The sequence below is a fragment of the Oryx dammah genome, unplaced genomic scaffold, assembly GCF_014754425.2.
Source record: "Oryx dammah isolate SB20612 unplaced genomic scaffold, SCBI_Odam_1.1 HiC_scaffold_13, whole genome shotgun sequence".
Lineage (NCBI taxonomy): Eukaryota > Metazoa > Chordata > Mammalia > Artiodactyla > Bovidae > Oryx > Oryx dammah.
In genome coordinates this window covers 30733340-30758463 of record NW_024070197.1, presented here as the reverse complement: position 1 = coordinate 30758463, position 25124 = coordinate 30733340, and positions in this window count along the sequence as shown.

The window sequence follows — 25124 nt, the reverse complement described above, 5'->3', positions numbered from 1 at the left end:
AGAGGGAGGAGAGGTTAGGGAACTGCTTGGGGTACTACAGAACCCACCTCTCCAGGCTTCCTGCCCAGTTCCCTCTCCTCTGCATACAGTGGAGTTGGTCTGATGCCAGGAAGCCCTTTGGAGCCACTGAGAGTGTTAGAGTGAGGGCAGGGCAAGGCATGGTCTGCTTCTGAAAGCTTATCCCACAACTTCCACTGGCGGTAGTCATCCCAGCAAAGCACTGGCTCACAGTGCTCTCAGCCAAAGTCCATGTGTAGAGTTTCCAGTTCCCAGAAGTTTCCAAAGCAGAGGATGTAATTACAATGTTTTAAAGCAAATAAACACACACCCGAGTGGGAGGACTGCATATTTATTTGACTAATTAGAGGGAACTCACTAAAAGGATGTACAATAACATCGGCTTCTTTGGGGGTGTGGCTAATCCTAATTGACGTTTTATTTTAACGGTGCTCTCAGTAAGGCGCCAAGGCTAAGCGTCACACTCTCCGGCAATGAACGAGCGTGAATGGTGCATCAGGCACAGAGCAGTGGCTCGAGAAGCCCATGGTGCTGAGTGCCAGTTCTCAGCCTGAGGCAGAGAGGGGTGCTCACTGCTCCAGTCTGCTGCCTGGCTGCCAGCACTGGCTCTGCTCACCCCTGCCCCAGCAGAGGCCACTGTCCGCACTCCTGGGGCCCAAGCTGATAGAGCATTGCAATGACCAAGGAGGACGCACAGGCCAATAGATTTCTGGTCCCTCCTGCCACTTCCATATGCTCACCCCAAGAAAGAGCCAAGAAACCAGAGTCTCACTTCAGCGAAGATAATACATGTTTTCTGAGAACCTAGAATGTGTCCAGATAAGGTGTCAGGCCCTGCACAATGTAGCTGAAAGAGCAACTTGGAAACCAACAAATCTGGATTCAATCTCCATCTGTAAAACGGAGATTAAATACCTACCTCACGGGTTGTACTGAGAATTAAATCAGAAAAATTACATAAAGCATTTAACACAATGGCTGATGCGTTCCTGTATCCCAGGAAGAATTGCCGAGAGCTGATAGAAAATACAATTAAGGCAGCTCAGGGAACTTCCCACTAGGACGCAGTAGGTGCATAATAAGTGCCTTGTTAGATCCCATAAAAACTCTTAGTACTGAAGAGAGAGGCAGGCAGAAACACAAATTACCGTAACATATAGCTGGCTCCAACAGATTGGACAATAGGGAGCCATGGAAGGTCTTTGAGCAGAGGAGGCTGTACTAAGCGCAAAACCAATACAGCCCATGGCTACTGACCCTTGAAATGTGATGAGTCCCAGTTAAGATGTGCAATGGGTATAAAGTACACACTGGATTTGCAAGACTTTGTACAATAAAAATAATAAAACTTTCCTCTTTATATTGACTATATGTTGGAAGTATTTTTACTATATCAAGTTAATTAAAATAGATTATCAAAATAGAGTTTACTGATTTCCTCTGTAGTGACTAGAAAATTTAAAATTGCATCCACGGGTCATATTCTGTTTCAACCAGACAGCACCTCCTGGGAGTGTTTGCGGACGTATCCGCGCAGAGCTCAGCTGGCAACATCTGGGCCATTTCTCTCTGGCCAAGCCCTGCTGTCCTCCGCTCAGCCCTGTCCCTCTCCGCTGCCAGCTCTCTCGGTAATTAAGATGCCTTGAAGCAAAGAGCCCAGCCCCTGAGTATGCTCAGAGCTTTGCAGTGTTGTTTCAGCAGGGAACGTCCAGGAGTGTTCTCAGACCCCCTCCCTCACCCCCATGTCCTCCTGAGTAGGGACCTGGCGCCGAAGTGCCTGGCTCTCGCCTGCGATCTGATGACTGTCACTCATGCCCAGCAGCAGCCATTTCACAAGGTAAATTAAAAAGCTACCAGCATTTTCCTCTCCAGCTGGCGCTGAAAGGACTGTTTTTCTGGGAGGATCTCCCTTGTGGAAGGCACTCTACAGCCTGCAAGATCTATTCCAACAGATCCCAGGCGTGGCGCTCCCAGGCGTGGAGAAGGGACAAAGCGGATATTGTCCCCTCATTTGGATTTGGTCTGCAAGCCCCAGGCTCAGATTTGAAATTAAACCCAATAATGCCCCGACCTTGAACTTATGCCTACCCTTCCTCCATCAGCAAAATGTGGGTCCAGGTTGCATGGTCTGCAACCTTCCGGGGGCAGGCCTTTACCTGAGTGGTGAAGTACGTGGGCTACGTGGTCTGCTGGACCTTGTGCTCAAGTCCCAGCTCTGCCACCTGTTGGCCATACTACCTGGGGCAAACAAGCCAGCCTGTCTGAACCCCTGTTTTCTTTTTAAAATAGGAATAAAATGGAAATTCCACTAATGGCAGTCTCATGGGTTGTTGGGATGATTCAATTAGATAATACAGAAAAGATACATAGTGCAATAATTGGCATCTGATGGTGATGGTTCACTCACTCAGTCGTGTTTGACTCTTTTGCAACCCCATGGATACAGCCCCACCAGGTTCCTCTCTCCATGGGATTCTCCAGGCAAGAATACTGGAGTGCGTAGCCATTTCCTTCTCCAGAGGATCTTTCCAACCCAGGGGTCAAATCTGGGTCTACCTGCATTGCAGGCGGATTCGTTACCAACTGAACCACCAGGGAACTAGTAAGCACCCAAAAAAAGTCATCTGGTAAATAGACTTCACAGTTTGTCTGGAAAATGTTTAGTCCAGGCCTCTGGCAGTCCTGGCCAGCGCCGGACTCTGACATCCAGCTGCTAAGTCACTCTGAGGGGCTCTGATACTTCAACCAGGGCAGAGGTCTGCACCCTGCAGAGGCAGAAAGGGGAAAGACGTCTTTCTCTGGAGACTGCTGTCCCAGTGGCCACAGCTGGGAGTGGGGTTGGGATATCTGGACAAGACCTGAAGGGGAATCTGGGGAACACGGTGATGCTCACCCAACCGGCAGGCAGAGTCTAAGATGGTCCCCAGGATTCCCGCTCCCTGATGTACACACCGTGTATAATCCACCCCCCTTGCGTATGGACAGAATCTGTGAATACACTGGAGTGTCTCTCTCCTCATTAGGTTACTTGATATGGCAAAGCTGAAGAGATGTTACTGATGGAATCAAGGTCCCTAATAGGTTGTGACTCTGGTTAATCACAGAGGAGCTCTTTTTACAGGTTCAGAGATAGAAGTCAGAGAGGCGTATCTTGGCCTGCGTGAAGTAAACAGCTATGCTGTGAGAGGAGGCAGCCAGGTAACAAGGACCTGAGGGCTAAGAGTTGAGAGCAGTCCCCAGCCACTACCAGCAAGGACACAGGGACCTCTGTGGCTCAAGGAAACAAATTCTGCCAACCATCAATATGCTTGGAAGAGGTCTCTGAGGTCTCACAGCTCAGCCTGGTGAGACCCGAGACCCCCCCAGTTAACCCACTCTCACACTCGTGAGCCACGGAAACCATGAAATAGTAAATTGTGTATTCTTTTAAACCAAGTTTGTGATGATTTGTTAGGAAGAAACAGGAAACATACATCCAACTCAGCCCATCCTGGACCCCACTCCACCCCTGCCCAGTGGGTCACCAAGAGCCTGTTTGGTGACCCCCACCCCGGCCCTTCTCTCCGGGCAGTCCCATGGTGGAGGATATGAACAGTCCCAGCCCCAAAGGCTGAGATAAAGGCAGGCTGTGGATGACAGCACCATAAACCTCAGGGACTGGGGAAGCACATGGCCCCTAAGACCGTGGAGTCTGCAGACACGTGAGTCAAGAAATTCCCCTAATTCTCTATGTTACTTGGGCCATTTCACATTGATTTTTCTACTCCTCACAACCTGCACCTAAAAGCATTCTGACTGATAAGTGTGGGGGCGGGGCGGTGAGCACCTTCAGTGCGGGCCCTGACTTCCCAACAGCTGCCTCACAGCTGCCCACTAGGTAATAACAATGATGATGCCTCCTGCTGTACTCTGTTCATTCACCAAGAATTGACAGAGGACTCAGAAATGCCAGAAGCTGCACTGTTGAGATGAAGCAGAGAAGCGGTAACACAGCCTCTGCCTCATGCGTGTCACAGTCCAGTGGGGATGCAGGAGGGCACACCAGCAATCACCAACTGCATGCTTGGTGCAAGGCAAGCACACTGTGGCCAAACGGCTTTGTCAAAATTAGCGTTTAGTCCTAAGTGAGGCCAAATGACAACATCATGAGACCAAAGGACAATCCTGGCATCTTTTTAGATTTCATGATTATTCTAATTGTATAATGTACGTTTTTAGCACTCACATGCTCAGCATTCGAGGTCTTAGGGCAGGAATAGTGATTCCTCAGAACTGCCAGAGGTCAGGTGGCCCCGTGGACACCAAGCTCACATTTGTGATATTAAATAAACACTCCCTCTTCACTGAGGTCATGGGAGAAGCAAGATCCTGGGGGCTTGCCTCATCTTTCTCCAACACTTTCTTTATATATATATATATTCTGAATTACATGTGAGTCAGATTCATCATGAACATGGTACATAATTTTGGATTTTCCCTTCTATTTCAAGGTAACAAAGGTGACATTCTGTTTATTCATCCTCCCAGGATATGGAAAAATTTCCAAATATTTTCTTCAAATTCTCATGACCTAAATAGATTTCCAAGACAGAATTAAAGGACTAAAAATTGGATGCAGTTATTACTTTATTTTGTTTAATGTTATGCATGCAGTTACAATAATAACTCTAAAATATTATAATTGTGATATAATCTAATTTCTATTATTCTGTTCTGTATTAATATTTAAATTTTATAAAGATTGGTTGGCTTGGAAAGGAAATAATATTCTTCCTAAAGTTATCTAGCTGATAACTTTAACTCAATATTTGTATTGACTGTTACTCTATCTCCGTTTGTCAGCTGAAAATATGTTAAGATGACTTAGCAAATAAAAATAACTTTCATAATCAAAATTAATTATTACAGTACTCCTGCAATAATTTATACTTCAACAATTGATAAAATTTCTAAATACAAGTAAACAAAAAGATCAGACTTTATCTACTCCAAGAATGCTTACCTATATATAGATTTTAAACTTTTTATTAAAGTTGCTTTATAATGTTGCGTTAGTTACTGCTGTACAGCCAAGTGAACGAGTTATAAGTACACATATATCTCCTCTTTTTAAGATTTCCTTCCCATTTAGGTCACCACAGAGCACTGAGTAGAGTTCCCTGAGCTACACAGGAGGTTCTCACTGGTTATCTAAGGAGTGTTTACCTATATTTCACTGTGAATGTTTATATACTAATAACACATACAAATAATACATACATACAAATACACACAAATTTGAAAATACATTTCAAATCCTAAAAGATGGTGCTGTGAAAGTGCTGCACTCAATATGCCAGCAAATTTGGAAAACTCAGCAGTGGCCACAGGACTGAAGAAGATCAGGTTTCATTCCAATCCCAAAGAAAGGCAATGCCAAAATATGCTCAAACTACTGCACAATTGCACTCATCTCACATGCTAGCAAAGTAATGCTCAAAATTCTCCAAGCCAGGCTTCAACAGTATGTGAACTGTGAACTCCCAGATAGATATTCAAGCTGGATTTAGAAAAGGAAGAGGAACCAGAGATCAAATTGCCAACCTCCGTTGGATCATCAAAAAAGCAAGAGAGTTCCAGAAAAACATCCACTTCTGCTTTATTGACCATGCCAAAGCCTTTCACTGTATGGATCACAATAAACTGTGGAAAATTCTTAAAGAGATGGGCATGCCAGACCACCTGACCTGCCTCCTGAGAAATCTGTATGCAGGTTAAGATGCAACAGTTACAACTGGACATGGAACAACAGACTGGTTCCAAATCAAGAAAGGAGTACATTAAGGCTGTATATTGTCACCTTGCCTATTTAACTTTTATGCAGCATACATCATGTGAAATGCCAGGCTGGATGAAGCACAAGCTGGAATCAAGATTGCCAGGAAAAATATCAATAACCTCAGATACATAGATGACACCACCCTTATGGCAGAAAGCAAAGAAGAACTAAAGAGCTTCTTGATGAAAGTGAAAGAGGAGAGTGAAAAAGCAGGCTTAAAAGCTCAACATTCAGAAAACTAAGATCATGGCATCCAGTCCCATCACTTCATGGCAAATAGATGGGGAAACAATGAAAACAGTGAGAGAATTTATTTTGGAAAGCTCCAAAAATCACTGCAGATGGTGTCTGCAGCCATGAAATTAAAAGATGCTTGCTCCTTAGAAGAAAAGCTATGACCAACCTATATAGCATATTAAAAAGCAGAGACATTACTTTGCCAACAAAGGTCCGTCTAGTCAAAGCTATGGTTTTTCCAGTAGTCACATATGGATGTGAAAGTTGGACTATAAAGAAAGCTGAGCACCAAAGAACTGATGCTTTTGAACTGTGGTGTTGGAGAAGACTCTTGGGAGTCCCTTGGACTCTTACAAGGAGATCCAACCAGTCCATCCTAAAGGAAATCAGTCCTAAATATTCATTGGAAGGACTGAAGCTGAAGCTGAAACTCCAATACTGTGGCCACCTGATGCAAAGAACTGACTCACTGGTAAAGACCCTGATGCTGAGAAAGATTGAAGGTGGGAGAAGGGGACAACAGAGAATGAGATGGTTGGATGGCATCACCAACTGAATGGACATGAGTTTGAGTAAGCTCCGGGAGTTGGTGATGGGCAGGGAAGTCTGGCGTGCTGCATTCCATAGGGTCACAAAGAGTCGGATACAACTGAGTGACTGAACTGAACTGAATACATAAAAAAGATATATATTCTCATATTATTACCCAGTTGTTATGCAAACTAGATATAATGATAATGTCCATGATCACTCAATCATTGATGACTCACAATTCCACAGATGGCAGAAATGACACTGAATTAATAACCATTTTTCTGTTCAGCAACCCAGAGCTGAATACAAAGGTTGAATTTCTCTCATCCCCGCATCAGTTAAGGTTCAATCAGGGAAGCAGAAATCAAAGTATTTTGGTCCCAACTGCTTTGGATCCCAAATCCTCTCTGCTCCCTGCTCCTCCATGCCAAAATTCATATTCATTTCTTATAGAGAAAAGTCCTTTTTGCTTTCCTGTCTCCTTTTAGCTCATACCCTTAGAACTTCACACTCATCCAAGGAGTCTCTCAAGGGATTTTTCCAAACGTCTCTTCTCTAAAAGAAACTTGGTCCTTGAGGGCAAGATAGTCATTTCCTTGCCCTGCATCATGAGTAAGACTTGCTTGAAGTGATCTGCCACCAGGGAAAAAAAAAAAAAAAAAAAAAAAACGATGAAAAACCAATGCCCCAAATAATCCTCAGGCCTCTTTCCAGCCTTTATGTTTTGTTCTAAGAAGGCCTTGAGGGAGAAATGTCCCAGTTTGTCTCCAAGAAGGACTCCTACCCCAGGATTCTGTGACCAGAGTCAGAGGACACAGGGGTCACTGTTTCTTCCTCTCTTTAGAGGTACAAAACCCTCCCCACACCTCCCTCCCACGAGGCAAGGAATAGCCAAGAGCTAAACGAGGTCATATCCATGGCTCATCCACCCCAGGAGAAGGGTGGCCAGGATCCCAGCAACCAACCAGACACCTCCCTGTCCCCTGCCTCTCTTTTCTCACTATTTTTATAATAAAAGTAATACAGAAATTGTTATAAAGAATCTGTGTGTGTGTATGTGTGTGCTAAGTCACTTCAGTCATGTCCAACTCCTTGTGATCCTATGAATGGTACCCCGCCAGTCTCCTCTGTCCCTGGGATTCTCCAGGCAAGAATACTGGAGTGGGTTGCCATTTCCTTAGAAAATCCAAAATAGGTAAAAGAGAACTTCCCCTAACCCCATCACCCAGAGGCTCCCACCATTACAGATGTTTTCCTTTCTAGACTTTTTTCTGTGTGCAGCAGACATCTTCCCCTGTGAAAGTGGATCAGGAGGGACATGCAGGTCTGTGTCCTTGATTTTTCCATCTCTGGGGTCACAGTGAGAGGCAGAGTGGCAGGTGGGAGGAAGCAGTTAGGGTTCAAGACCCCAAGCGCCATAGTAAGTTCTGGCTCTCCACCTTCCTGGGCTGCCACTTTCTCATCTCTCATGTGGCACCGCTCTGCTGTTGTCCCTGAGTCACCATGTTACTGGGTTATTCCTTGAAACTACACTTAGAGCAGTGACTGGCCCATTTGAAACACTATTACCATGATTATGATGTTTCCATGGCAGCCAAAAACCCACAAGCATCATTTTAAACGGATGCATGTCATTCCATTGAGTAGATGGACAGACAGATGGACACAGGTCATTTAACCACTTGCCCATGGTTGGACATTTAGGGTCTTTCCAAAGTTTTGCTACTATACCCAACGATAAACAACCTCATACATAAATCTTTCTGCATCTGTTGATTTAGCTAACTTCCATCCTAGAAGAACAATTGCTACATCAAGAGTAGGAGCTTGTTTAAATCTTAATGCATGATGCTGAATTGCTCTCTGGGGAAATTGTGTCATTTATATTTCACTTTGGTGGGGCAAGATCCTGCAGTCTGGGCTTTTTCAGTATCTCATTGTTGTTAACAGTTTTGAGTCAGGGCCAGCTGGATAAGCAGTAGGCCATATCTTGTCATCTTGGTTGATACAGTCTTATTTCAGTTCCTCCATGAAGCCCTTCTACCATTTCTCAGGGCTTCCTACCACCAACTATGTCTTTTCTACCCACACACATCCTGGCACAGACAAAACATCAGCATCCCAGCCATCAGCTGAAAGGCTCTTAAAAATAGCTGTTCCCAGGGGCCCCAGGTCACCCAAGATGCCCAAAACATCACCATCCTGAGTGCTCTTGGGATTGATTAGTAACAGTGGCACAAGTCAAAAGAAGGAAGACGGTTTTCCAAAGTAGTTGGAAGAAAATACTTCTGGGACCAAAGCACGAGATGAACCAGGACCAGAGTGTCTGGGAGGCCACGAGGTGTGTGTCCCCCCAGGGAGGGGCAGGCATCACCAGGGAGGTACGGGTGGACAGCAAGCCCTGCAAAGCCAGGGCCCCAAAGGCCACAGGGGAGCAGGAATCAGCACTGTGCCGCCCGTTAGAGAGGCAAGGTTTCCAGCCGTGGCTTCTGGGCTCCTCGGAGGTCGCCCCAGGGGCTACTCAGAGGATTTTACCCAAATACCAACAAAAAAACTACTTTTTCAAAACTATACGTATAATTAGAGTCTATTCAAGATGGAACGGAGCAAATAACCCTTCAGCATGTTCCAGGTATGCAGGGACTCTCAGCAAATGTTTACAGAATGAATAACATAGGAGGGAAAGCTGGTTTGGGATTCGTCAGAAGTTCTGATTGAACTGAACTCTCTTGTCAAGACTTAAGAGATCATTAATGGAGGCGAAAATCAATATGTTTTAACTGGCTGTTCTGTGCAAGAGATAACAGAGGAAAGAATGAACAGGCCCTGCCCTCCAGTTGCTCCCATGGTAGGGCTGTGGGGAACAGCGCATCCTTGCACTTGAGCCGCAGCTCCCCAGTTCAGTAGCTGAGTGTGTATAGGCAAATGCCATTGCTCAGTGGCCTCAACCCTCAGTTTTCTCATCTGTGAAATGGGGCTCTAACAATAATGGCCTGGTCAAGCCATGTGAGAAGAGAGATGACAATGCAACTTGCCCGGCACTGAACAGACAATAAACAGCAGCTGCTGTGATTTATCGGCTTTTTACCAAGAAGGAGAAGAAGAGGTTAGTGCTCTGATCGGTTCACCAGCCAGAGGTAAACTCTCTACAGAGGAAGCCCAACTGCAAGCTTCATCAGTGATCAGGTGTAGGGCCCATCCTGTCATCTTAGCTCCCACCTGATTACATCTACAAAGGCCCTGTTTCCCATAAGATCACATTCACAGGCCCCCAGGGGTTGGGTCTTGAACATACCTTTTGCGGGGGACACGATTCAACCCACAACAACCAGGAACATCCCTCCCTCTGGCACCCGCGTGGCTCGCTCACTCTCTTGCTTCATCTTGGGCTCTGCTCCAACATCACCTCCCCAGAAAGGCTGCGGGGGTGGCCCTCAGCACCCTGGGCCCCCCTCTGCTTTACTTTTCTCCAGAGGACTGTCTCCACCTGCTGCATCATACATTTTACTGTTTTGTTATTGGTCTGCCAACTAGAACATAAACTCCCTGAGGGCAAGGGTCAGTCTGGCCTACAGCTGGCCCTTAATACATGTTTGTAAAATGACTGAGACAGTGAACAATGGACGTTTTGTCTCTCCAAGGGGGCACTAGGGATATCCATGCTGCCATGTGGATACCATGGAAGGCTGAATAATGGCTCCCTAAAGATGTCTACATCCCAATCCCCAGGACTGTGCTATGTTACCTCACATGACCAAAGGGAGGGACTCTGCAGGTGTGAGTCAAATGAAGGCACTTGAGATGGGAGATTCTCCTGGATTGACTGGGTGGGTCCAACATGGTCACAAGGGTCCCGACAAAGGGGAAGCAGGATGACCAGAGTCAGGGCAGATATAATGACAGAGAAGCAGAGTGATGTGCTTTCAAGATGGAGGAGGCAGCCCTGAGCCAAGGGATGTGGGTGTTTTCCAGAAGCTGGAAAAAGGAAAGAGATCTACCCATACCTACCCCCACCCCGCCTCCCCTGGGGCCTCCAGAAGGCCCTTAACCCACTGACACCCACTGGACTTCAGATCTAAAATAAAATAGTCATCTTGTGTTGTTTTCAGCCACTGAGGCTGTGCTGATTTGTTACAGCAGCAAAAGGAAACTAATATTGACCCCTTGTTCTGACTCTCCCGAGAGCAGTTCCCTAGGGGGTGGCAAGTCAGCTAGGTGGCTAGGATCTGCAGTGGAAGAACCAAGGCCCAGAAGGGTCAAGGAGCTGGCCCCAGTCACAGAGCCAAGCAGTGACCAGCCCCAAATTTGAACCCCTTTCTGTGTCTCTGGAGCCCTTGTTGTTGCCCCAGCACCAGAGGGTAACTGTGCAGCTTTGCAAGGCTGGTGAGAAGGCCTCGGTCCTGCCCCAGCTCCCAGGGTCACCCTGGAACTCACACAGAGATGACTGTCTGAGGAGCATTCTGTTTTTAGATGGCTTGTCCTGGTGGAAATGTGCTCTGAGTGATGTGTGTGGACACACTGGGGCCCCGGGCAGCCCAGGCTGGAGCCTGTGATGTGACGTGCCCAGATGCCTTCACACACAGCCCTGCACACAGCCACCCTCCGAGGACAGCCAGGAGCCCAGGCAGAGTGGGGCGGGAGGACGGCCAGTCCCCAGTGCTCGAAGGCTGCAGCGCCTTCACCCGCCCAGGTCCCCTCTGGGTCTCTCATCAATTCCTGGGAGTTACTACCCCATTTTATAGGTCAGCAAACAGCAGCAAATAGAAGCCTGAGGAGGCTGGTAGTTTGTAGATGGTCCGCAGAGAGGAGGCAGGGCTGGGCTCTGCACGCAGGGCCTGCGGGGCTCAAAGACTGTCCCTCACTGGTCCCGAGAGTCATACACCCAAGACTGTGCCAGGAAGCTGTGGCTACAGCGTGGGGTATGAGCTGAGCTGAACAGCCACCCACCCATGGTCAGGGCCATGGGCCGGCATCCCACGATGTCTCTAAACACTCCAGACATGTTTTCTCAGAGAGCCTTGTAAAGAAACTGAACCCCAGCGGCATACACCCACCATTTCTCTCTCACACACTCACGTCTGCACATACAGGCACACATAAGTATACGTATATACGTCCCAGCGCATGCATCTTTACACTCACACACACCCACTTGCACAGATATGCGGTACACCCACTCGTGAAGACAGCATATTCTCACACACAGAATGCACACACACATACACACATTCAGAAACACATGCACACACACATACACTCACTCGCACACACACATACACTCACTCGCACACACACATTTACAATGACACCAGAACACAAACACACATAAACACTCAGACTGGGGCACACATTCTCACCCTTGCACAGACACGCACACAGACACACATGTTCACATTCACACACACACGCACGCACGCACACTCCCCAGCATGAGAACACAGGCACACAGCTGAGCCGCGGATGCAGTTCTGAAGACTCATCCACTTGTTCATGCAGGAAGGTGAATCGACCTGGCCCATTGTTGACTCTCCTGACAGAAAGACAGACTACAAAATCCTGGCTTAACATCCTCTAATCCAGGCTCCCTACCCATAGATTCCTCTCTGATGCTGCCATCAAGCACGCATATTTCCATGAGAGACATGCAGCTGATCTTGGAGAAACGGCAGGATTAGTCACCTGGCCTTACACGCGCCCTGCTCCCCTGACTGGGGCTCCTGAGAGCCTGATGCCCTCACTCAGAGCATGTGCCCAGCATGAGGCGTCCTTTCCTGCCACACAAGGAATGGGAGGGCCAGGAGCAAGGAGGCCAAGAAGAACCCTGCCGGTCCCAGCTGCAGCCACAGGCACCCATGCCCCTGGAGCTCTGGTTTCCCCAGGGATGAAGATCCCTGCCCCTCTGGACAGAAAGGAGGATCAAGTGGAGACCTACTGGACCCCAGAGAGCAGGACGGAAGATGTCAGAAGCCTGAGGGGGTGAATCCAGAGGAGCTGTCGCTGCAGAGGTGACAAGGGGGGAAACGCACAGCAGCTGATCTGAATTCTGTGCCCGGTCGGCTCCTGCAGGGCTCAGCACTTGCCGTGCAGTTCTGAGGATGTCTTTATTAAGAGGCGTTTCGCTGCCCTGGTTTCAGGCTCTCTGGGGTTGTCTGTCGTCAACTTGAGGCTCTGGCTCCCAGGACCCACCACTGTAAATTCTGCGTGTACGAGGAGACCTATCTACCAGCTTGGTTGAATTCTGCAGCTGTGCGTTCTCATGAGATGCAATAACATGATGAAGCTTAAACATTCACTGACCAGTCTCTGGAGCATCAGGGAGACGGCCCTGACTTCTGGAAGGAGGTGGACGGGGGGAGCATGGCAGCAGATGATTCTGAGCCAGATCCCAGCTTTGCCCCCTACCTACTAATAGAGTCACCTTAAACAGATTTCTTAAGCTCTTGGAAGCACGGTTTTCTCACCTGTTAAATGGGAATAAATGGGAACAGCACCAGTCCCCAGCCCACAGGGCCTCAAGAGGGCCCAAGGACTTGCACATGCACAACGCCTGGCACATAGTGGGCACTCACAGATGTGAGGCTGCTCCTTTCTCCCGAGCCCTGCTGCCTCCTACTGGCCAAACTGAACCCAAACCCAGAGCATGCAGAAGCCCAGGTGACGTGGCCACAGTAGACAATCCCGGGCACACAGCAGTGTGGAGAATGATCTCGAAGGGCAGACACGAATACCTAGCACACCCCCGGTCTCTTGCTTCAAGGTCCTCTGGTGCAGCTTCCCAGTGAATGAACATCTCATGACAGGAGACGCATAAAAATCAGGTATCTGTTAGGCTTGCATTTCCCTCAACCTGCTGCACACTTTTGCCTCTTGTGCCAAGCCCTTGAACCCTACCCCATGCCTGTCCTAAGTCCATGATGTCCCCAGAGCTGGCAGTTTGTGGAAGCTGGCTAGACCCCCTACCACCTGCCATGCCAGAGAGAAAGAGACCGATTGACTTGAGAGGTAGGACAAGAGAGTCTGCAGTTACAGGACTGAACCACGGAGGACCCAGCTGCTTGTCACCGACACCAACAGAGCGGGGAGCCTCCAGCCGGAACACGGCCCGGCCCAAGCCCATGGCCAGCGCCGAGTGCCCCACCCACTTCTGCTCAGCAGTCTGGAGCCAGAGTATCGAGGACAAGATCCCTGGCCTGAGACCCACTGGATAAAGGGGTCCTGCCCCCCACCAACCCTCTAGAGCTCCACCCAAAGGTGTCACCTTCTCACCCAGGCACAGAATCCTGGGCCTTGCTGCCTGGCAAACCAGCAAATCACTTCAGCTGCTATTTCCTCAAGTGCCTCAGAACAGAATACACTGCAAAAATCACACAGCAGCTCTGAGGAGGGGCCGAACAGCCCTCCAATTACTGTCATGTAACCTTCTCCAACTTGATCTCCCTTATCGTATCTATAATAGATAAATGCCCAGCCCCAGGAAAGGGACTTTAACAAACAAACAAAAAAAACTGAACATAATAAACCAGAAAAGTACCAGCTGTCACCAGCAGGAAGCTGTGCCCATTTAGTGGGCTCAGAGCAATCCACACAGCCCCCTGCCCGCAAGCCCCCAGTCCAGGGAGGAATATTCTGGAAGTCCTGGCTCCCTCAGTCAGGAACATTATGACAAGCCCGCCCTGAGCCAGGCAAGAAGGGGCGAGGAGCCCAGTGTCTGCCGTTCTCCGGCAACTCCCAGCACGGGGGGATGGCATCTGAGCCACCAGCAGCCAGCCCGGAGATGTCCTTGTCACCGGGAATGTCGTGGGCACAGGCCCCGGATTCTCTCCCCAACCTCCTGTCAGCCACTTGGAAGGGCCTGGCGGGAGGCTTGGTTAAATCCGCCCTCTCCACAGGAGCTGCACATTCTAATTTTGCCTTGGCAGAGCCCGGAGCGGCCAACGTGCCAGGCCATCATGGGGGATGAAGCGCAGAGCCAGCAGCCTAGGGGGGAACACGGGGAGGGGCTGCCTGTGGGCCTCAGCGTCTCCTGCCTGGATGCTCAGAGTTAACTCCGGAGGCAAGTGGGGCTGGGGCCCTGCTGCAGAGGCTGCAGGGCTCCAGGAGAGAAGGGGGTGTCTGCTGGGGGGCACCCAAGGAGGGGACTTCTGCCTCCAGTCCACTCTGAACCATGGCCACCAGGACCCTGCTGCTTTAATAGGGAATACAGCCCTTTTCACTTTCTCCATCCAGAAACCCTGTTGACCCTTCATCCCAAGCGTGGGGGCAAAGAGCAGAGTAGCCAGTAAGAGGGTAACAGCTGCCCCTGGACACCCAAGTCCAGCGCCTGACTCCATATCTTGGATGAGTGACTTAACCTGCCGAAGCCTTGGTTTCTTCATCTGCAGAGTGGAGCCAGTGATGGGATCCACCTGAAAGTGCTGGAGCCCAAATGGCAGGAAATGCAAGAAGTGCGAATAGGAAGCATTCTGCTGTGCAGTCCCTCAGTCATGTCCGACACTTTGCAATCCCGTGGACTGCAGCACGCCAGGCCTCCCTGTCCTTCACCATCTCCCGGAGCTTGTTCAAACTCGTGCCCATGGAGACGGTAATGCCATCCAACCATCTCACTCTCTGTCACCCCCTTCTCCTTCTGCTCTCAGTCTTTCCCAGCATCAGGTAAGTAAGCGCTCATTAAATGACAAGTGTTAGTACAGTTACAACTGTTAGGATCTTCACGAGGGGCACTGAGGGCCCAGACGAGAGGCTCCTGATATCACACACCAGGAAACTGAGCTGGGAAACCCCCCCACTCCAGGCACAGAGTCAAGCCTGCTAACTGCTAGCCCCACTGTGTGCCTCCTATGATTCGGCCTCTACATCAGGCACGGACGTGGCTCCATCCCAAATAAGACGCATTTCCGGGCATCCAGGGGAGGCTGTGAAGCGGCTGGCTGGACGCAGGCCAGCCCAGAGCCCTCCCATGTTGCATGGCTGTGTGACTTTCTCTGGGCTGCTTCCTCGGCTCTAAGATGAGGGGGCAGAATTAGACGGGTCGACCACTGTCTGTGACCAGAGAACAATCCATTTCAACCCCAGGCCCTCACCCCCTCTCACCTCCCAGCCCCCAGCACACTTGGACACGCTGGCACTTCTTCAATGAGGCCCATTGCCGCTTGAGGCCAGAGCAAGAGATGGCAAGTTGCTGGAAATGTTTAAGTCATGGAAACAAAAGTTTCACGGGAGAGGGTGGAACGTGAGCAGTTTTCAACGAATACTTTTAGGACCCCGTACAAGCCTGGAGTCCTTCTGATTCGTTTAGAAACGAAAACATATGTGTGTCTCAGGTTTGCCTGATTCAGACGTGGGCGGGCCTGGAGGAGAAAATGGCTTCCCCCTGCCGGATTTTCTGATTTGTTGGGAAAAGCCAAAATGTTCTTCAGAACAAAAAGACAGTCCTCGCCCCTCAGTCCCCAGCCTCCCGCCCCTCTTCCTGTTCTTTTCTTTCTCCTTGGCCTTTCTTCCCTGCTCGGAGGGGGTGTCTGCGGGCCCCGGGGAGGTCTCCAATGCTCGGGCATCCAGCCCTGACCGCAGCCTGAGCCCCGCCCGGCAGCTGGACACAACTGCTTCCAGATGTGTACAGGCCAGGAACTGCGCTGGCAGCCAGGCTGAGAGCCGAGCAGGGAGGACTCTGCCCAGGCCCTTGGGCTCCCAGGCCCCACCGCCTACCTCCGGAGACATTCCTCTCCACCCACGACAGGAAAGAACCACTGATCTGGGTATTGATCCCCGGCTCTGCTGAGCTGGCCTGAGCACTCATACTCCATCCCACCCAGACTCAGGAGCCGTCACTTGCCCAGGTTTCCAGATAAGCCCAATGAGCTCAGAAACACGAAGGGGCTCAGAAGTCACAGAGCCAGAAGGGAAAGGCAGGTCCGTGAGATTCCACTGATCAGCCCCAGTCTCCTCTGGCTCTTGGGCACACGTGCCACGGACAGAGGTTTGGATGGGCAGCCACAGCTGGGGTGGGCAGAGAAAGCGTATGGGCACAGAGGTCCCTTCACTGTGCACAGGCCAGATCCTGGCAGAGGGAGGTCTGGAGCTGCTGCCCACAGGCACACACAACTCACACAACCGCCCACTGGAGCCCGCAGGCCTCCACCCGCTCCTGCTTTCTGTCCCTCCTGCCTTTCTGGAAGTGGTCAGCACATGCATGATACTATTGTAGCGTCTCCATGTCCCCAGGCAGCACATACAGGGAACATACATGCAGGAAGTATACACACCCACACACTCTCACTCCCCTACAGGGCTGGTCTCTTGGCAGGCCCTGGGATAGGTCAGCCCCTTGGAGGGCAAGGGGCTGCTTCTGTTACTTCTTTCTGCCGGTGCCCCCCCAGAAGACACGCTGACATCAGTCCTGAGTTGGAGCAAAGGGAGGGAGATTTAAAGAAAGAGTCAGAAAAGAACAAAAGGAAGAGGAAAAGAGAAGGGAGGGAGGGAGACAGGAGGAGGGGGAGAGGCAGTGCTGAAGCAGGCACCCTTGAGCCCCAGTGAGTGTGCAAGGTATGCACTTCAGGTCTGGAACCAGACACACACCAAATCAGACTTCTATCAGCTGTGTGATTTTATGCAAGTTGCTAAACATCTCTGAGCCTCAGTCTCATTGTTTTGGAAAATGGGGATAACACAGTAGCTGGTCAGAGAGAAGCACAGACACAGAACAGCACTGGGCTCCAGGAAAGCCTGACTGGGGTTCCTGGAGGCCCAGGGGAGACTGCACACATCCCGTGCCCCGCACGTTGACTGCTGTTGTTTCCAACTACCATCATCTGTATCACACGCCAGGTGCTATTCCAGGTGCCTTTGTAACCATTGCTCACCTGACCCTCCAACAACCTTGCAGGGCTTAGATCGTTATCCCCATCCTGCAGACAGGTGAGGCAGGGCTCACGAGGTTGAAGAGTCATTTCTTCAAGAGCGCACAGCTGGCAAGTGGCGAAGCCAGGACGTAAGAGGGTCTCTGGAGCCTGTGTCTGTTGCATGGCATCACTACGGGGGGTGAGATAAGGTTTAAATTTAATTGTGCTTTTTCAAAATTAAAGTAAATGAGGGGAGAATTTAATAATTAACATTTACTGAGCATACTGCATACCAGGGTCTGCGTGGACTGTTTTTGTCTTTGAATCCTCACAATGAACTCATGAAATAAGTATTAATACCCTAGTTTTTTTAATGAAGGGACTGGAACAAAGCATGGTTAAGCAATTTGGCCAGTCACCAGCCAGTAAGTGATGGACCCTGATTCAAGTACGGGCAGTGTCCCCAGAGACATGCTTTTAACTGCTCAGTTGGGGACAGATCAATCTCATAGAGCGATATGAAAACAGCCTCTAAGATAGATTTTTTAAATTATTTTTTAAGTCAAAAGCAAGGGGCAGAACAGGCTAGCTCATGTGCTCTGTGTTTAAGAGGAGACATATGGACATGTATGGTTTAACATGCACAGAGCATCCAGGAAGAGGAACTGGGAGGCTGGGGTCAGGATGAGGGGAAATACGTGCTTTCTGTCCCCTCTATAGATGCCTTCAAAAGCATGAATGTGTAAGCCCCCTGTTCAGAAAAAATCAGTCATTACTCTGCCAGCTTTATGGAAACGTGGTGTTAGCACGTACTTCAAGGGGGCTAGCCCTCCAAGCTCCTCTGTCCATGGGATGTTTTAAGCAAGAATTCTGGAGTGGGTTGCCATTTCCTCCCCCAGGAGGTCCCTGCCCCTCGTGGAGGCCCCTCCACGACCTCCCTAAAGATGAGCAGGAAAAGGGCAGCACGGTCAGGTCTGTGCCCACAGTCTCCGAAGGAAGCTAGCCATGGCCCCGGGGCTCTCCTCGTTTCCTCTGCTCCAGGCCCAGGACCTGGACTATAGAACGAGGCCTGCAGACCCGTGTGGCCTGCCACCGTCCAGCTGGAGAAGGCCTTCTCATCCTGGAGAGTGCTCTTGAACTTACTACATCTCACTACTGCCTCCACCAGGCAGGTGGGCAGTGGAAAGTCCTCTGACCTGGATGACAGGGCTCCTGGCCCAGGCTGCCTGCCCTCACTTGCCAGGACTAGTTTCTGGATTGAGATCAGCTTCCCTGCCGATAGAGCAATGGGAGCTTGGAATAAAAGGTCCCTCCTGGCTCAAAAACCATGAAGACCAAGGGCTCCAGTGCCCTCTGCCCGTCCCAGTCCCCCATAAGCTGCCCTCCCACTATGCCAAACCACAGGGCCTTCCTCCTCACAGGCCCCTTCCTCCCACCCAGTCCTGCACCCCACACCACCTACTGGGGGTCCACACAGACCCACCCAGCCAGCAGTCTCTCATATAGATCTGGTTACAAATAGTCCCACATGTATTTAGCCTAACACCTCAAAGGTAAATCTTCACACCCAGGTCAGGGGTCCATACTCTTCCAGCGCCCACAGAGGCCTTCAGAGCCAGAGCTCAAAGTTTAGCATCTCCTGGTCGCTTGTCCAAAATACACATTCAGGGACCACCTCAGAGGGCCGGCTTCAACCAGCGCTTGAGTGGGGCCCCAAACGTGCCCACTTTAACACTCCCCGAGTCCTATGCAGGTGGTAGGTGGGCTTCAGGACAGCTCCATCCGGTCCTCAGAAGCCTAAGGTTTTGTCCCCTTTGGGGGGTGGTGGGGCCGAAGGGGACACCGAGAAACGGCAGGCTGAGGCGGGGGAAGGAAGTGAGGAGTTCAGGCCTGGACGCATCGAATTAAAGGTGCCTAGGAAGGTGCCCAGGTCTGGTGGGCCGCAGGATGGATGCTCCAGGGCACGGAAGAGCAGCTACCCCGCAGAGAAGAGACCTGGGATCAAACGCAGAGTCTTCTGCTGAACCGAGCAAGAGAGAGGAGAGTGAGGGAGGAAGACTGCAGGAAGCAAGGAGAGGTCGCTAGCTCTGAGGGAGCAAATGAAGGGGCCTGGATCTGTGGGCATCGAGTTCCAGGGTCCGTGACCTTAAGAACAAAAACCAGAAACCAGAAGGCGTGGGACGGAGGTTTGGCCGATAAGGGGAGGGGACTGTGGGCGCGGAGCCACTTCGCAGATGAGCAAACGGCGGGTAGGGCGTTGGGTCTCAGCGGGCTATGGAGGCTGTGGCTCGGGGCTGGGGCTGGAGCTGGGGGCTGACGCGGAGCCCAGGCTGAGCGGCGTAGGCGGGCGGCGGGCGCGGGCGCGGGCGCGGCACTGCCGGGAGGCGCGGCTCGCGGGGCCGGGCCGGACGGGGCCGCGAGCAGGCGGCCGCGTGGCCACAGCGCCCCCTGGCGGCCAGTGGAGCCCTAGCGCGCAGCAGGCAAGTCCCCGCGCCCGTGCCGGGGGCCGAAGGTCTCCGTCCGGTTGAGCTTCCGATACCCCCACCCACGCCGCGAGCCCCGAAACGGCCGCCATTAGGTCCCAGGCAAAGTCCCCCCTGTCTATATATTTAAAAGGGGACAGCAGATGCCCGCTGCCGTCACACACACCCCTCCAAAGAGGATGGACGTTTTTCTTGTTGAGATTTTACCTCTTCTCCCAAAGAGTGGTGCCCAAATGCAGAATCCCACATTCCAGTGTGAACCCTGTCCTCACCGGACCTTACTTTAAATTCAGGCAGTGGAGAATATGTCTGAAAGCTCCCCTTTTCTGTGCTGAGTTTAAGGTCCTAAAAGCACAGATGCACCTCCTGCCCTGTACCAACCTAGTAACTAATAGGTGACGCTTCCTCGCTGCCGGGCTGTTAGGAACACATTGTGGGCGTAATTCACGTCGGCCTACTGTTATCCCCATATGGGTGAGGGACCCGAGGCACAAAGAGGTTTAGGAACTTGCCCAAAGTCAAGGGGAATATAGGATTTTAATTCAGGCCATCTCGATCCAAAAGAGAAAAAGGGATAAAAGGAACTGGTGGAGGCAGGAGCGGGGGATGAGGGGAAGAAAAAGAAAGTTCACTTCTGAGACAAGGCAGTACTGGGGTGCCAGGGCCTCTATTTTGTATGAAGATCCAGGACGCCTCATTGCAAGTTCTCTGGCATCCGAGTCTGGTGATGAGCGTGTCCTGACCACAGTGAACTGCCCAGGCCAAGGTTTGGGCAGCGAGGTGGAGGGATGGGGAGGGAAGGGATGGGGAGGGAGGGAGAAGAGTTCCACCCCCCCCCCACCTGCCCACCCAGGCCTCTGTGTGTCCAGCTCTGCTGGCCTGGGGGCAGTCCACCAGGATGGAGAAGGAAAGAGGCTTCTAGGAAGAACAGAGCATGGAGGATATGCCTGTCAGAAGGATTTCTCCAAGCTTCGTCAGCACCTGCGGGCACAGCTGCTCACTGCGCCTTCACCTTCAGCTGTGGTCCTCCTTTATCCCGGCCCACCCACCCTGCCTGAGATGCGAAAACAGCCTCGCTAGGCACCTGACTTCTCTGTCTGGCCTCTAGCACAAGAGAGCTGGGCTCTGGGTCTTCTCGGGCTTTTGCCTCCCCAGCTGAGATCTGGAATCTCTATAAGTTTTCCAGCCAATCTGTTAAAAACCCACCCAGGTCTTTGCACGCCTCTCCCCCCACCACTCGTGTGCTGCCAGCAGGCACAGAGCTGAGCCCAGTGCAGAGGACGGGCCAATGGGAGACGAAAGAAGAACTAGAGCAAGAAAGAGGGGCCATGGCACGTACGGGCTCCTGGGCTTAACCAGAATCCTTTGTGAGGTGGAGAGGGAAACAAAGAATCCAGTTTCCTGATCCTGGGTGAGTGCTGTTGGGAACTAGGCAAGGCCACCTCTGTGCCAACGGGGCCCACAGCCCCAGGACCCAGAGAGGGGTGAGTCTTGGGGAAATCTTGGAAGGAAGAAAGAGGGGAGGGACTTCCCTGGCGGTCCAGTGGTTAAGAATCTGCCTTCCAATGCAGATGACACGGGTTTGATCCCTGGTCAGGGAAGTAAGATTCCACATGCCGAGCAACTGAGCCCACATACTGCAAACACTGAGCCCACAGCCCGCAATGGAAGGTCGGGATTGCTGCGAGGAGGATCTCGTGTGGAGCAACTAAGACCTACATGCAAACTGCACGTTAAGTCACTTCAGTCGTGTCTGACTCTTTGCAACCTTGTGGACCATAGCCCACCAGGCCCCTCTGTCCACGGGATTTCCCAGGCAAGAATACTGGAGTGGGTTGTCCTGCCCTCCTCCAGGGGATCTTCTCGACCCAGGGATTGAACCCACATCTCTTATGTCTCTTGCATTGGCAGGCGGATTCTTTACCATTAGTGCAACCTGGGAAGCCCATAAGACCCGAGACAGCCAAAAATAAACAAACAACTATTTTAAAAAGAAAACAAATGAGGAGTGTGTACTGTTTACACATACCAGCCTGATTCTCCCCTGCTGTTACCCTACCCTGGAGAAAGAAAGCAAACCGAGCAGATTACTGAAACCAAATGCCTGAGTCTCTCTACCCTTCTCTCTCAGGGCACCTCACCCACCAACTCCCCGGAATACCCCAGAACTGAAACACGAATGTGTCCACACTCAGATACACTCTCCCCTTGGTTGTAAATGGCTGGACCTTGGTGAAAGGCACGCTGGCATCTTGGTTCTGTGGGTTCATGGGGGCAGGAAGACTGCTAGATGCCTCCTGGAACAGGCCGTGCTCCTCCCACCAGCCTCAGGACCTTGCCCAGACTGCTGTCTCCTCGCCCCTTCGACCCACTAAGCGATGAGTCTTTCTTCGGCTGCAGGAAAATGTCTCTTTCTCAAGGAAGCTTTCCTGGTGCGTGTCTGCCCTGAATCGAGTGCAAAGCGTCAGGGCAGCAGGAGTCGGTAGTTTAAGTGGAGCTCCCAGAAGGCATTGCCCCAGGCAGGACTGGGGCGCAGGCAGCGTACTGGGGAGAGCTCCCAGGGTGCAGCAGCCAGGGAGTAGGGAGAGTGACACAGGGAAGAAGAAAAAACCTTAAAGATGAGTGTGGGCACCATGGGGGCCTCCTGGGAAGCAATGAGAAGGCTCTGGAACTGGGCCCCCCACCACCACTCTCCGCCTGCCAAGGACAGGAGCTGGAGCTTTCATCCACCAGCTCCTGGCCCCCAGCCCCCTGGGTTGAGAGTTGCCCTAGGGGTCAGGGAGATTAAGGCCCTGTATTGACTAGAGTTTCTAATTTTCTGTGGGACTTCCCTCTTGGCTCAGATGGTAAAGCGTCTGCCTACAATGCGGGAGACCCAGGTTCAATCCCTGGGTCGGGAAGATCCCCTGGAGAAGGAAACGGCAACCCACTCCAGTATCCTTACCTGGAAAATCCCATGGACGGAGGAGCTTGGTAGACTACAATCAGTCTGTGGGGTCACAAAGAGTCAGACACGACTGAGGGACTTCACTTTCACTTTCTAATTTTCTGTATTTTTGGTGCTCTGGGATTTGAGGCCTGGATCCTGGAGACACTGGCAGAGCTGCCTAATTCCTGTCAGCCGCTCATACAAACCAACCAATCGAGTGCACATCCCTAAGCTCTGACACCCCATGTCAGTCTTCCCCTGCCCTAAACCATCCCAGGACCAAGCACAGCACCTCTGGGGACCACCCTCCAGCCCAGAGCCCAAAGCCCGCCCAAACTATCTAACTGTAAACCAGCTCAGCTGACCTAGCCTGCCTCTCTCGCTCCTTCCTGTGAAATCCAGAACAACAGCTCCAGGCATGGTCCACCCTCTCCTTCTGTCTCCTGACCCACCCTGGTCCTCCCCATGTGACCCTGTTCCTAGGGACCTGTGCGTGTAAACCTCTTCCTTCATGAGTCGTTTCCGTGTCTTACAGACCTGATGAAAGCGTATCCCGAGGACATGTTCACACTGCCAGTTGAGGGGCCCCACAACATTGGGAATGGCCTGAGACAGCAAATGAGCGGGACCCGGAACCCACGATTTGGCCGCCGAAAGAGCAAGATGAGGCTGAACTGCGAGGAACTGGCTACCAGCCGCGGAGCTCAGGCTGAAAGGGGAGCTGGCCCAGGAATGAGGGGAGCAGGGCACGAGAAGCAAGGGGCCTCCCCTGCGCTTGTTCACTTGTTTTTCTCACCACTGACCACCACCCCCCGACCCCAGGGCCTAGCACCATGCTAGCAGAGTGTAGGGACCAAACTACCTCCTGAATTAATGAATCAATGAGTGACTGAATGAATGAACATTGTTAAAACTGATCCTCCAAAGAGAGTAACTAACAGTCCAGTATAAGACATTCAAAGGGTCCCAGTCAGGGCATCAAATAATACAATCAACAGAGTGACAAGGCAGCCAACATGATGAGAGAAAATATTTGCAAATCTTTTATCTGTCTAGAGGTCCACATCTAGAATATATCAAGAACCGCTACAACTCAACAATAAAAAAATAAAATAACTTGACTTTAAAATGGCCAAAGAACTTGAATAGACATTTCTCCAAACATGAAATACAAACTACCAACAAGGACGTGAAAAGATGCTCAACATTAGTAATCACTATAGGTGAAGTTGCTCAGTCGTGTCTGACTCTTTCCGACCCCATGGACTGTAACCTACTAGGCTTCTCCATCCATGGGATTCTCCAAGCAAGAATACTGGAGTGGATTGCCATTTCCTTCTCCAGGGGATCTTCCCGACCCAGGGATCAAACCCGGGTCTCCCACATTGGAGGCAGATGCTTTAACCTCTGAGCCACCAATCAAAAATCATAGTATCGCCTTCATACCCATTAAGATGGCTACTATCAGGAAAAAAAAAAAACAGAAAATATCAAGTGTTGGCAAGGATTCTGAAAAATTAGAACGCTTGGGCACTGGATGTGGGACTATAAAGTGGCGCAGTCACTATGGAAACCAGTATGACAGTTCCTCAAAAAATAAAAATAGAATGACTATGATCCAGAAAGCTCACTTTGGGGTAAATATCCGAAAGAATTGAAAGAAACGTCTTGAAGAGATATTTGCACACCCATGTTCACTGCAGCATTATTCATAGTAGCAAAGGGTTGGAAGCAACCCAAATGTCTGTTGACAGATGAATGGATTTTTTTAAATCTGAGACAGATTCTCTCTCTCTCTCTCTCACACACACACACAAATATTCTTCAGACTTAAAAAGGCAGGAAATCCTGTCACATCCTCCAACCTGAATTATGCAAAGTGAAATAAGCCAGTTGAAAAAAGATAAACGCTATATGATTCCACTTATATGAAGTACCTAAAGTAGTTAAATTCAGAGACACAGAAGGTAGAATGGGGGCTGTCAGGAGCTGGAGGAGGGGGAAAGAGGAGTTATTGTTTAATGAGTACAGAGTTTCTGTTTTGCAAGATAAAAAAAGTTCCAGAGATCAGTTTCAAAACAATGTGAATGAATTTCCTTACTACTGAATTACATGCTTAAAAATGGCTAAGCTGGTAGATTTTCTGTTATATGTTTTTTTACCAAAATTTAAAGAGAGAGAGACCCCTGAACTACCCTTAGACGCCAGTGAGGGGCTGCTCCCTGGGACCATGCTTTGGAGTGTGTGCTAAGTCGATTCAGTAGTATCCA